Consider the following 14,086-nt stretch of genomic DNA (forward strand, 5'->3'; position numbering starts at 1 on the left):
ACGGAGCCAAGAACTGGTGGGCCATTACCTTTAATCCTAGCTCGCTCCCAGCAGGCAAGAAATACACACAGTGGGAAAACACTTACCTTTCCATTCAGGGCTCCCAAAGCCAGTAACTCATCCGAGGTTCCTAGAATCAAAGGTTTGTACCTCGCCAGCCTTATTCACCTCTGTTCCTCATTTTCTTCTCTCTGCACAAACTCTACACAAACTGGCTTTTCCTTCAGCACTCCACCATCTTGGCTGCTTCTCCTCTCCTCCATGTGGCCTTTCTCTGCTCTCCTCCAGCATGGGCTTCTCTGCCCCATTTTATAGTGTACAAATCAAAACCTTTAAGCCAATAGACAAGTAAGGAAGTCTCTGATACAAACTCACTTATCTGAGACATAAATGGGATTCCTCATAAGAGTGCACCACCCCACATCATGCAACAGTCAGGGGTGTGGGAAAAAGCTCAGTTTTGAAAAGATCTTAGTATTAAAAGTCTTAAAACTAAGCCTTAGGCTATAATGACTTTGCCAGCTTATAGCCTATCTCCCACATCCAATGCAAACTGAAAGTGAGCAAACATATAGGTCATATTTACAAACTTATTTGAACTACAGACAGGATACTCGTTTGAGGACTGTACCCCAGAAGACAAAGCCATCATCAGATTCAGGAGAAGGAAGGAAGATGTCTAGAACTAAGAGATGAAGGGAAATAAACGGCTAAGTGCTTGAATATAACAATATGTGGAAAGCATGGGCAGAAAGGATCCAGAGCAGTCGCCTTGCATGAACTATGAAACTTTTGTGTTAGTCGTGAGGTGTGTAGGTACACATGCCCCTGTACGTTCAGTACACCTGTGCGTACCCATGCACCTGTGCATACACATACACTGTGCCAGTGTAGAGGCATAGTTTATGTGAACACTAACCATCTTAAGTCCAGGGGTCCAGCTTCAGACCAAAAAATGTGACATGGTCAAGGTTTTCAGAATACGTCACCAAAGGGTGGCTTCTCAGGTCACAGCAAAGACAGAAGAGCAAAATCAGTAGGCCAGAGGCACCAGCTCCGCTGTCTGCTGAGGCATTTTATAGTCGGTGCACCCTCCTCCCAGGGTTCTTACTTCCAGTGCCCAGGTATGAATGGGGACCTAAAAAGTTACATTTGCTGCAAAATCCATAGCATCTATGCAAACTGGATTAGAAGAGAGAAGGATAGACTTCAGTTTTGAGGAAGACCAAATACAACCTTCTTGGGGGCCTCAGGAGTCGCAGGCTGACAGGACAGTGAGAGGACATAGGATTCTGCTTTACAAACAGCCAAACTGGGAAGGAGTTTTGTACACAATTACTCAAATGTTCCAAAGGCCAGACAGGTCTGGAGAAACAAGGGCTACATGTCAAAATCTTATTCTTGACCTTCAAATCCCTTCCCAAATCTTATTATCTTCTATCTCTGAAACTCTTCTTTATTTATCACATTCTTAAATGACATTAAATTGTCTGTGTTGCTAGCTAATGATTGCAATTTGCCCCATTTTCTCTTATTTTGCCATGATTGCCTCTTCTTCATGCCCCCTTAACCTTCTTTATATCAGCTGGGGCCTTTTCTCCTAGACATTTCTAGACTTGCTTGATTTAGTCTCAGGATGTGAAGAATGCAAAGCTCTCCACAAATGTTTGGTGAGTCCCTAGGGCAGTGCCCTGTGGCCTCTTGAAGAGCATTTATGACAAAATGTCAAGGGAGACTCTCTTCTTGCCGGGCTCAAAATTAATTAGTTGGCTCTATTCTTATAACTGTGAACAAAATGTTTTAGATCTCTGAGATAGACTCAATCAAAGGGTTTTTCTGACAAAGTTTCTTTTATTTTTGACTCAAGAGAATATCAAGTAAAAAGGTATTTCCCATCCTGAATAGTCAGGCCTCTGCTAGTGAGATTCTTTTGTTTCCAACATTCAAACAATAGAGGCTTATCTCCTTTGTATTAGGAGAATCAGATAAAAAGATTTCAGTGCCAAAGCCATCTGCAGTATAAGATCAGAGCTTCTTGGGAACAAGGAGAGCAACTCCATTTGCCAGTTGAGATGATTGACAGCAATGGCACCCAATCACAGTTTTTTCTAGCTATCTGTTTCTTTGAGGTGTGGACTTACTTTTATACAAGAGAAATACTGTAGTACAAAATGATAAATATGAGCAATATTTTAAGGACAAAGAAAATCTTAAATATAAACTTGTAGCTATCTCATGTTTTCTTCTTTTCCTTTGTTGTAAGGTACAGTGTTTCCTCATCTATCTCAGGGGTCAGGTTCCAGAACCCCGTGATAGGCGAAAATCCGTGAAGTAGCGACCTTATATTTATTTTATTTATATGTATTTTAAGGCTTTATAAACCCTCCCCACACTCTTATAAATCTTTCCCACACTGTTATTAACCTTTCCCACACTTATTTTGCTTATTTCACTACAAAAGTAATTAAAATAATAAATATATAAAAATAGTTATATATCACAAAATCCCACAATATAGCAAAAAATCTGTGATACAAAATTAGATATATACAATTTAAAAATTCTCGAGACAGTGAGACCACGAAAAGTGAACCGCGATATGGCGAGGGACAAATCATCATACTGTTGAGTGCTTCAAGAAAACCAGCGTGATGTATCAGGCCCATCTTTTTTTTTTTTTTTTTTTTTTTTTATATTAAGGAAGGGTTTTCTTATGATTAAGATTCAAGGTTCTTGGCCTTTGAGACAAGATTTTTCCAGGTCCTTGCCTTCTCTTTGTCTCTCTTATCTGTACCTGTTAACTCTAATTATTTTCTTTTCAGCCTGAGATGAGAAATTTTGAATGTCCATCAGTTTCCATAAGAACTTTTTCACATGACTGAGAACTTGGTCTTCTACTTCCTTCTAACTCCCTTTCTTTTGTTCCTTTTCCATTTTTTCTCTTTTCTTTCTTTATGGATTGCTATCTAGGAACTGTCAATTTTTTTTTTTTATGCAAAGTTTTTGAGCTTTCCCAGTTTCTGCCCAAAGTCAGTCCTGGGTCCCTTCAAGCAGCAAGTTTTGATCTTAATGTTGCCCACCTTCTTTAGGTCAGGACTAGAGACATTTCTTTATTGCACTAATGTTGCTCCAGGATCTTTCAACTTTTTGCTCTTTTACTTCAGCTTTGAAAGTGAAATCCTGGTTGATCTCCAGGATCTAGAACCTGCTATGGACTCCGCCATGGGGATTTGGTGGCTGCAGGAGGAATGTCCTTGGCTCAGGCTTTCACCGAGGCACAGCAACTGTGTCACTTTTGTCATGGTGTCACCGCATCCTAGGTAGACCTAGAAGTGTCTCAGTTATCTCTGAAGCTGCAACTTTTCTTCACTGAGAAACTTAAATTTCTCGGTACTTTTCTGGCACAGCTGAATGCAAGCAGGTGCTAATGGACCAGCAACTGCCTCAAAAACATTCAATAAAATCACCTCCAAAAAGCTATATGCAACTGAGATAAGAATATTAAAGACATCTAGAAGCTGAAAGAACGTCTTTGTGTAATAGGCCATGTGGGAAGAAATGAAGAAAGACCTTGAAGGGCAGGTGTCTTTCAAAAAGTTTCACTGCATTCCATTTGGAGCTTGCTTTTCCTTCTCTATATTACAGGCTTTCTGCAGAAGTGAAAATTACTCTCTCTTTTTTTTCTTTAGGTGAGAGGAGGGGAGATCATGAGGCAGAGTCCTGGCATATGCCCTGATGGGAATATACCCAGCAACACCATCTGGGGCAGATGCTTGAGTACTGAGCTATTTTTAGAACCTGAGGCTGATGTGCTCAGACCAACCAAGCTATCCTTAGCATTGGGGGCCATGCTCAAACCAATGGAACCTGTGGGAGGGGAAGAGAAAAAGAAGGGGAGGGGGTCACTTCACCTGTGTGCCCTGACCAGGAATCAAACCTGGGGTGTTCATATGCTGGGCTGACACTCTATCCACTGAGCGAACGGCCAGGGCCAGAAAATTACAACTTAATTATGCAGGTGGTAGAAAGTAGCTGCCTGCTCTGAACATGAATCATTCATTTATTTTTTTATAATTATTTTTAAGATTTTTTTTTAGAGAGAAGAGAGAAGAGTGGGGAAGGAGCAGGAAGCATAAACTTGAAGTAGTGTTGCTTCTCATATGCACCTTGACCTAGGGGTTCAAATTGTTGACCTCAGAATCACAGGTCAACACTATCCACTGCACCACCACAGGTCAAGCTAAATTATTCATTTTTTACAAATCAACAGGTATTGAGCTCTTGTATGGAAAGGTACTGTGCTGGACACTTTTACTTATATATGGATGAGTAAGCTCATCCTTAACCTGTAGGAGCTCACAGTATAGCAGATAGAAAGCCAACTAAATCTGCTATCAGATGTATTGAAGTAGGTGGAAAAACAGATGTTACATTATAATAGCAGGAAGCAGAAAATAATTCTCCACAAGAAAATCAGAGAAATGTAACATTAAGTGATTGTTAAGCTGAACCTTAAAGAGTAAATATATTTCAGAGTACATACAGGGGTGAGAAGGACATGCAAGAAAGAACTGTGAACCTATGAAAGGGAGCAGCATTTTTAGAAGGACTGAAAACTGGATACAGAGGAACATAGGGTGCGCAGAAGGATCTTAAGCGATAAGTCTGAAAAGGTATTTTGGAACTTGATGAAGGTCTAGGGAGTTTAGGCTTTTTCCTTTCAATAACAGGAGAGTCAGCCAAGGTGTTTATGCTGCACATGATAAGAATTGTGTACAAGATATCACTCTGGCTGCAGTGTGGACCAGAGGGGGTTGAACCAGAGGCAGAGAGAGCAAAGGCTATTTTATTCAGCAAGTTAGAAATATAAAGAGAATTCAAGACTTAATGAGAATCAGAGCTGAAATTGTGCTTGTGGAGATGAAAAGCGACAATTGAAACAATATCGTTGTGACAAACTGATTGGGCTCACGTGGCAGAAGATAGAAGATAGAGGATGTTTGCTCTCACCAAAAAAGCCCTCATCACTGGGAGAGTGGAGACTAGCTTTCCCTATACTGATGACCCTGTGACGACAGTTAAGTCATTTGAGTGTATCCCCAAGATCTAAGCTTGATAGTTATCATAGAGCTACTTTTAGTTCTTAGGTCCATGCATAACTCCGTGCTTCTTATCCCCGTTGTTCATCCAGTGTCCCACAGCCCTTAACAGGGAAAAAGAGAATTTTCAGGTAAGCCAACTGTGTGGTATGTGTCATTCTTAGCAGAATCCTTCTTAATATTATCTCACCACTACTACAGTTTTTCATTCAAAGATCTGAGATAGGGTGTGATTCTGCATCCTGGAATGCCTTAGTTTCTCACAGAGCCTTCTAAATTGAACTCAAAATACGAGTAATGTCCAAGCCTTCCTAAGGATGAACTTTCTCTAGATGATTATGTGCTGTGTGGACAGAGTCCTTGAAGATACTATCTCACTGGGTTAGGTATTCTGACTCACTTGGTCTGGATTGGGGTCTGGAAATCTACATTTTTAACAAAGCATCTTTGGTGAATCTGTCCCTTCTTTGCAGTTCATTGTCTTTAACAGCGGATGGTGGCTCTGCTGTGAATTCCTCTTCTCTTGCCTCCTGTCTTTCTAAGACCAAGGACCGAGAGTCTGGGTAAGGCACAATTTTACCCAAAGCTAGAAATCACACCTCAAAATATAAGTTCATTTTTGAGCTCCTTGAATCCCATATCCACTTGCAGCAGGGAATGAGAAAAGATGAGAAGAAGGCCAAAGACTGGCCATTTCAAATAAGGGTGATCATCATTTCTCCTAGGGTAATAGGCTCCCCTTGGAGAAAGAAATTACAAATTACTAATAGTTCATGTGGCAGAAAATTGCAAATTTCAGGCAAAATAAATATGTTCTTCCATTTCTAGAGCTTGCAATTGACAGTAATGTAGGAGGGTGCAGTATTAATGGGTAGCTATCAAATAGAGCAGTAATGTTAAATTATATAATCAATTTAATGTTCTGGGTCAGTTAACAAAGAAATCTGTTCTCTCGCCGCCACAAATTTAGAGCTTTCAATATCCCATTCACAAGTTTTTCTTTTCTTTCTTTCTTTCTTTTGACTTCTGGGAAAGATGTGGTATATCAAATTCTTCCATAAACATCTGTAACAGCTGTAGAAGGGATCCCAGACTAGCTGACATTTCTCCTTTTGCAGTCTGAGGGTGGAAATGAGAACATAATTGCCCACCGTGAGCTGGCAAAGTTGGGCCAAGCTATCAAATGCAGCTGCTGACTTCCCACAGGGTTCATGTCTCTGGTCTCCCAGTACACTTTAGGAGGGAGGCATGCAGGATATCTGGCCACATATTCTGTGTGTGTGTGTGTGTGTGTGTGTGTGCGCGTGTGCACATGCATGCACACGTGTATGAAAGTGTACTTGTTCATGTACACAGGAATGCAGAGTGGCAGGGGACAGATACGGAAATTTCAAGTCTGTTGGAAAGATTTCTAGTTCTTTTGTTAGACAGTGTTAGAATGTCATGTTCCTTAAATCACAGTAGCACATTGGCTTTATCTCATGTGCCAACTGTTTGGTAAGTGGGTATCCGAGGCCCTGCGTTAAGAAGGATCCTGAGAATGAGTCAGGCTTAGCCAAAAAGACTGATCATTGGTGCATTCCATCACTTCAGAGAAGGCTCTAGGGGTGTGTATTTTAACCTTAGGGTAGGCCATTCCTGTATGCCTGAAGCAAATGCCATGATGTAAGAACTGGAACTGGATAAGTTGAAGCCTTGGGGATGTATCGCACACTCTGGTTTCCATGTTCAAAGTGGCTAGCTATTACTCAGCACATTCATTTGTCAATTATTAATTTAATGCCTACCCACCATCAGGCACTGTGCTATGTGCTGGGATGACAGTGCAGAACAAGACAGTTTAACTTGAAAGCTGAGCCATAACTTAAAGTAAACTGACAACCAGTGAGGTCCTGCTTGGTTTGGAGTAGTGAAATTCAACCCCAGTAAGCATATAAAGGAAAAATAATAAATTATGAAATACATATTTAGTTAATAAAGTTTTTAATGTATATTCATTAATACTCACAAATATGAATGAAAGAACTTGCAGTGGAATCCACAGTACACATGGCTGAAACATTCTGTCCATTTCAAGTTCAGGTTCAATAATGTGGTGGATTTAATATACCTTAGCTATTGCTATTCGTCATTCTGGAAGGGATGAGGCAGAAAAATCCATCTGGTGCTTTGACCACATTTCCTGAAGATTTTCCAAGTAAAATGAGCTATGATAGGATCTACAAGGAGAATGGTATAATTATATTGCATTTAGCAGTGGGGGTGGGGGAGGAGGGAATCAAGAGTTTTCATAAAAGTAAAGGCTTTTGGAAAATATTTTTTTCCTACAAAATGCTTGTTTGTTCAGAACCTAATTCTTGGCCATCCTGTTGGTAAAGGGTCAAAGACATGGTGGCTTGTTGTCTTTTTACACATTCTGATGTTGTAAGCAACACTGATTACTTACATAGGGTTTCTTATTTCAATGTTAAGGAAAAACAAAAACCAAAGCCACTTCCCTCTACTCTTCACCATAAGTTGGTATCTACGCAGGGAACAGTCCTACTTAAATATTGGCTGAATCTCGTAGATTTCATTATTGAATTCTGCTGCTAGAACATTTATTTAGCTTTTACTTTAAGCCACATCCTGTTTTATTTTCTCTTTGTGTCCCCTATTTTGCACTATCTATGCTGGAGTTTGTCTCTACTGCTGCATATTTTAAAGAGTGTGTTTTATTTTGGAGGCTTAAGTGCTTGACTGTGGGTCTCCACTCACACAGTTAATCGCCATAGGAATAGCTGCTCTGAAGTGCCTGTTTCTATACATCAGGTGCTGTGCTAAGCAGGGCAAGATAAAGTTTGTAACATCATCTGAGGCAGAAAGTCTTTGCATAATTTAATTCGCAATGTTGTGGGGGAGGAAAAAAAAACCAATAAAATGTTTAAACGATTTTATATACTTTAAGGGTAACTCTTTACCAGTGTGGTTGACTGTCAGTGACCAGCAGTTAAGACTTATGACTTTTAACAAAACATTTTGCTTATTTATAGATATCTAATGATTGTATAGCTATTCTCTTTTCATTTAATATGTTGCAGGGCTGGCTTTAGCTCAGAGGTTCCTTCCATTCAAGTTCACTTGCTAATCATTTAATATGTTGCTACTATAGGGAATATTTCAGTTATCCTGATAGGAATCTTTTTTCTCCTTGTATACCAGAGTGAAATGAAAGGTGCTTCTGAAGAATTGTCTGAATTAACTACAGGAGCATTATACACATTCTTTTTCATCTTCACAATTTTCCTATTCGTTGTTCATCCCATTTTACTGATGAGAAAAGTAAGGTTTGAGAAGATTGTTCAGGAAGATATAGCTGACACATAGCAAAACTTGGTTGGATTTAAAATTACATCCACCTGATTCTAAGATACTTGCCCAAGTGCAGCCTCGTAACTCTTGGTGAGTTGCCAGGTTTTCTGTCTCCTTTTCTTGGGTGCCTTGTGCTTTGCACATGTGCAGAGGTCTGCTTTGGGCTCTGTGGTTAACGTAGGCCCAGGCAGAGCTTTCTGCTTCACATGTGTCATTGCCATAGAGCAGGGGAATCTTACAGAGTGACTTGGTCTTTGTGATGTCTGGGTTCTGAGAGGCCACAGACAGCTGCTCACCCTAAAACATGGGGTGGCAGCCTTTTTCTCTCTTAGTATGAGAAATACTTGTAGCTACAGTCTATTGAGCCAGGTACTCTATCTAGATCATGTCCTTGAACCCTATTATGGAAGATAATAATATCTACTAAATTGCAAAGTAGATGTTCTTTCCATTTATATGGAGGAGAAAATTGAATTTCAGGAAATTAGATTAGCGTGCCATGAGCACAAAGCTGCCGAAGAGCACAGCCATGCGCTCATCCTCAGTGTTTGAATGAAGAAAAGGAATTCTGGTGTTTTCTCCCTTCTTCCCATTTAACAGCACATTCTCCTTTCTGCCTTCTGAAGCCACCACAACGAGGCTATCTCTTCCACAGGTTAAGAGCCTTCCTAAGGACTAGTTCACATTTCAATTTTACAAGGGAGAACATGACTCCCCTCTGACCTACCCATCTCCTATTTTATGTTTGCCATCCCTTGGGCTGCAGTGTAACCATTCCTGAAACGTTCTTTCTCAGGTCCCAGGAGAAAGGAGAGAAACTTTCATTTTCCATGGCTGTGGGGGAATAAGAGAGGTACCTAATCAGGTGGCTGCTTGGCTTTGTGGAATATCAATTTTGGTCCCTCAGGTTTCACTTACGGCTTCTTTTGAATTTGGTTTAGGTGGTAGGGGTGGGGAAGTGGCTTCCTAGGGGGAAAAGGAGGCGTCAACTTAAGTTTGAAAGGGTGACACACAGCCTGATAGAAAGCTGTGGCAGCTCAGGGGATTCCCGGGGCCCCGGCAGCCCCAGGCGGGGGCCTCTCCCAGTCCGCCTTTGCTCAGCACTGCCACCTGGGTTTGAATGACAGAGTTGGGCAAGTTTGCAAATCTCAGGGTTTTTTGCTGATAAAATGAGGCTCTTAATAACACTTCTCTTAGAGGACTGTTGGCAAGAATAAATGAGATAAAGCCTACAAAACATTTAACTCAGTGCCTGGCATAAAGTAAATGCTTAATAAATAGAATAACACGATGGCTTGTTATTTGTCCAGGACTGTCTTGGTTTATGCCTATTGTAGCATACCTGTTCACTGTCAAGAGCATCATGGTTTTAGACGGTAAATTAATTGTATAAGCCTCCTACTATCAAATGCTAACTGTGCTAACTATTACTACTGTAAAATACAATCCATTTCAAATATAAGTGACTCAGAAGTTGGTGAGGGGAGCTGGATGCCTGGCCAGTTCAGGGGAAGTTTCCATGACAGTTGTTTAGAGCCGCTGAGATGCTCAGTGAATACTCTGCGTTTACTCTCTTTCTGCATTCTCACACATACAGGGTGGGCAAAAGTTGATTTATTGTCCTTTGTATGAAAAATAATAATACTTTATAAATAATGGTGCAAGAATAAACTGTGTTGTTTCACATACTCACAACTATAAACTTAACTTTTGGACTCCTGCATCTGAAACACTGCACTTGTGTAGAGACGAAACAGATGCCAAGGACTGAGCTAAAGAGGGAGAGAGTAGCAGCCCATCCTCCTGCCTGCCCGCCTCCTGGCCAGTAAAAAGCAGGGTCCAATGAAGGGGACGTCTGAAGAGTCCTCCACTTCCTCTCTGACTCATGTGCTGTCTGCCCTAGGTATATCCCTCCCTGAATTAGGAACTCTCTTATCCATGGTATATAATAGTAAATTTTAATCTTAGTTCTCATTTCTGCTATCTATTGACCTTTTGCCTTTTAACTTGTTCTGAAACTTAATCACTTGGCCTATGTCTGTTTTCATCTGTCTCCCCAGGAGAAAAAAGGTCCCTTTCTCTGAGAAGTAACCACCTTTAAGAATTAAACCACCTTAGTGACGTCACGAAAATGGCGCCGTGAGCAGTGCGTCCGACAGATCTCCCCAAAATCACAACAAATTTATCAACTAGAAACAGAAAAATTTATCCTCGGAGCATTCCGGAGTTCCACACAAACTGAAAGCGAAAAGACTGTTATCACTTGAATCTGAGAAACGAGGGTGTAGAGGAAGCTACCGCAGGGATGTTCATTCAAGCCGTGGAGGGAGTGCGCCGCTGGTGAGTCAGCCCACGCTTGGGAGCGGTGAGCAGCTGCTGGCACACGCCCGGTCTTGTTGCAGAGCGAGTACCGCCCACACTCGGGAGCCCCGGAGGGAGTGTGCCTGCGGTGAGTCGGCCCACACTCGGGAGCGGCTGCCGGCACATTCCCAGTCCGGTTGCAGAGCGAGTACCGCCCACACTCGGGAGCGGCGAGCCGCTGGCGTGCGCCCGGTCCGGTTGCAGAGCGAGCACTGCTAACATTCCCAGCGGCCCGCGCACTGCGAGTGAGAGACCCCAGCCACCGGTGCCCGGAGCACCCCATTCGCGCGCGTGCCCTGAGCAATCCACGCACCCAGAGCACCCTACTGGCCCGCACACCCAGGGTGCCCCATTATCCTGCGCCCGGTGCGCCCCAGCTGCCAGCAGCGGGGCGAGCGGGAGAGGTGCCAAGGCGGTCTTCCCTACTTGGGAGATTCTCTCTGTGGGCGGGGCACCTCACCCAGCCATTCAAGCTAACAATCAAGCGTTGGGGGAGGGGCACTCAGGCAGCCTGAAATACCTTCGGGAGCACAGCTGCGGCCCCAATCACTGAAATTAGCTTAACCCATGAAATCTGTGCACCCACGGGTTCTAGTTGATAAGATCTCTCTCAGTTCAGCGATCCAAGACAAGAGGCGTGATATTTTTTAGTGCCTCTCGCTAAAGGGGTGTGGGCAACTTCTGATTGATAGAGCCTCCATATTCAGGGATAAACGCTAACAAGAGGGACTTGGCAGATAATAAGATCTATACTACACTAGTCGCAAGCAGAAACTAGTGCCTCTTCTTTCCAGCCAAAACAGGCTACAAAGTGTGGAAAGCCTGGGTTGAGTGGTCCAACTGAATGCTAGGCGCTAAACAGTCACCTTGACAACAATTGACTCCCACCCCTGCCTGATTACACTGGAGGCTCTGACTGCCAGAGCCTTTCCCAAAGCCTTGCGCTGAGTGGGGATAGAGTGGGGATTTCCCAGCTCTTTGAGCCTCTTATTTCCCAGGCAGAAGCAGTTGCAGCCTTATAGCTGGATCACCAGGCTGCTAATTCAGGAAGGGGGGACTAGGAGAGAGACTCCAGGAAAGCAAACTCTCTCATCGTTGGACCCTGCAAATGCCAACAAGCCTTGACTACCAGCAAGACTAAAGCCAATTATATGACATTGCCATAGAATCCCATCAACTGCAAATCCCTACCTAAGTGTGACACAGGGGCAGAGCCTGGGGTACAGAGTCACCGACCAGGAAGAGGGAGAGAAAAGAAAAAGGAAGAAGTTAACCTCTCAAAATCAAGAAAAATCCACAGACTTTACAACTTGTTCCATTAATTTTTTGTTGTTGTTGTTTCTTCTATCTTATTGCCTTTATTATTATTATTTCTATTTCCTCCACCTCGGTCCTTCTATTCTCTGCCCATCTTATGCTTCCCTTTTCTTGAACTACACTACCCATGAGTGTTACATTTTATTTCTCTTCTTCATCCTCACCCTCCTTTAAGGTTATACTCCAAAACACTTAACTCTCACTCTCTCCTCTTTTGGTTTTTTTTTTTTGTTTTGCTTTATTTTGTTTTTTTCTCTTCCTTTTTTTTTCTTCCTTCGTTTTTCTCTTTTTCTTATTTTTTCCTTTCTACTCGTTTTTTCTTTTCACGTTTTACTTTCCTCCCATTTAATCCTCAATCACGAACAAATTAGTTAATTTGGGACTCAAGGTTTTTTTTTGGCTTTATTTTTCTTTTTTGCTTTTGTTTTTGTTTTTTTCTTGTTTGTTTGTTTATTTTTGTGGCATTTTGGGTACTTTTTACGTTGCTTTTTAACTCACTAGCATTCCTCCCAACCCAAGGTCTCCATTGTATTTAGTATTCGCTCCACTTAATACAACAGATTTTTACTTATTATTTTTATTTTTTTCTTCTTTAGTATTCTTTTTTTTTCCTCCTTTTTTCTGGTTCCCTCTTATCCCTCTCATTATATCTCTTAGTCAACCATCACTTACAAGCAAATCATCTTATGCTTGTCTAAGATTTTCTTCCTTTTTTTTTTTTTTTTTTTTTTTTTGCATTTAGTAGGTCCCTACTCCCTTTTTTTGCCCCTTGAACTCTTCACCCCAAATCAGGCCCTCCATTATAGGCAGTTTTTGTTACACTTAGCATAATATAATTCACAGGTCATCACGATATTTCCCTGAGGAGGGGAGAGGAGGGAAAGAGAAGAAAGAAAAAAGGGGGAAATAATAAATTATTACTGTTTTTTTTTTGTGGGGTGTTTTACCTTTTTTTTTTTCTTTTTACTTTTTATTAATTCTAATTAGTGCTATCAACAAGACCACCCTCAGATGCCAATAAGAAAGAGGAAATCGAATATTATGGATACAAAAGAAAGAGAGGTAACACAAATAGATGTGGAAAAATCTATGGAGAAAAGACTTAACATATTGGAAGCCTTGGAGCTAAATGACAGAGAATTTAAAATAGAAATCTTAAAAATACTCAGAGATATACAAGAAAACACAGAAAGGCAATTTAGGGAGATCAGAAAACAACTCAATGAACACAAAGAATATATTACCAAGGAAATTGAAACTATAAAAACAAATCAAACAGAAATGAAAAACTCAATTCACGAGCTTAAAAACAAGGTAACAAGCTTAGCTAACAGAACAGCCCAGATTGAAGATAGGATTAGTGAAATAGAAGACAAACAACTTGAGGCACAACAGAGAGAAGAAGAAAGAGACTTAAAAATAATAAAAAACGAGAAAGCCCTACAGGAATTGTCTGACTCCATCAGAAAGAATAACATAAGAATAATAGGTATATCAGAGGGAGAAGAGAAAGAAAATGAAATGGAGAATATACTCAAACAAATAATAGACGAGAACTTCCCAAGCCTGTGGAAAGAACTAAAGCCTCAAATTCAAGAAGCAAACAGAACACCGAGTTTTCTTAACCGCAACAAACCCACTACAAGGCACATCATAATAAAGATGGCACAAACCAACGACAAAGAAAAAATTCTCAAGGCAGCCAGGGAAAAGAAGAGTACAACATATAAAGGAAGGCCTATTAGATTATCATCAGATTTCTCAGCAGAAACTCTACAAGCTAGAAGAGAGTGGACCCCAATATTTAAAGCCCTGAAAGAGAGGAACTTTCAGCCAAGAATACTATACCCATCAAAGCTATCCTTCAAGTATGAAGGAGATATAAAAACATTCACAAATACAGAAAAGATGAGAGAATTTATCAGCAGAAAGCCCCCACTCCAGGAAATACTAAAGGG

The sequence above is a fragment of the Saccopteryx bilineata genome, chromosome 2 (assembly GCF_036850765.1).
Source record: "Saccopteryx bilineata isolate mSacBil1 chromosome 2, mSacBil1_pri_phased_curated, whole genome shotgun sequence".
Taxonomy (NCBI): Eukaryota; Metazoa; Chordata; class Mammalia; order Chiroptera; family Emballonuridae; genus Saccopteryx; species Saccopteryx bilineata.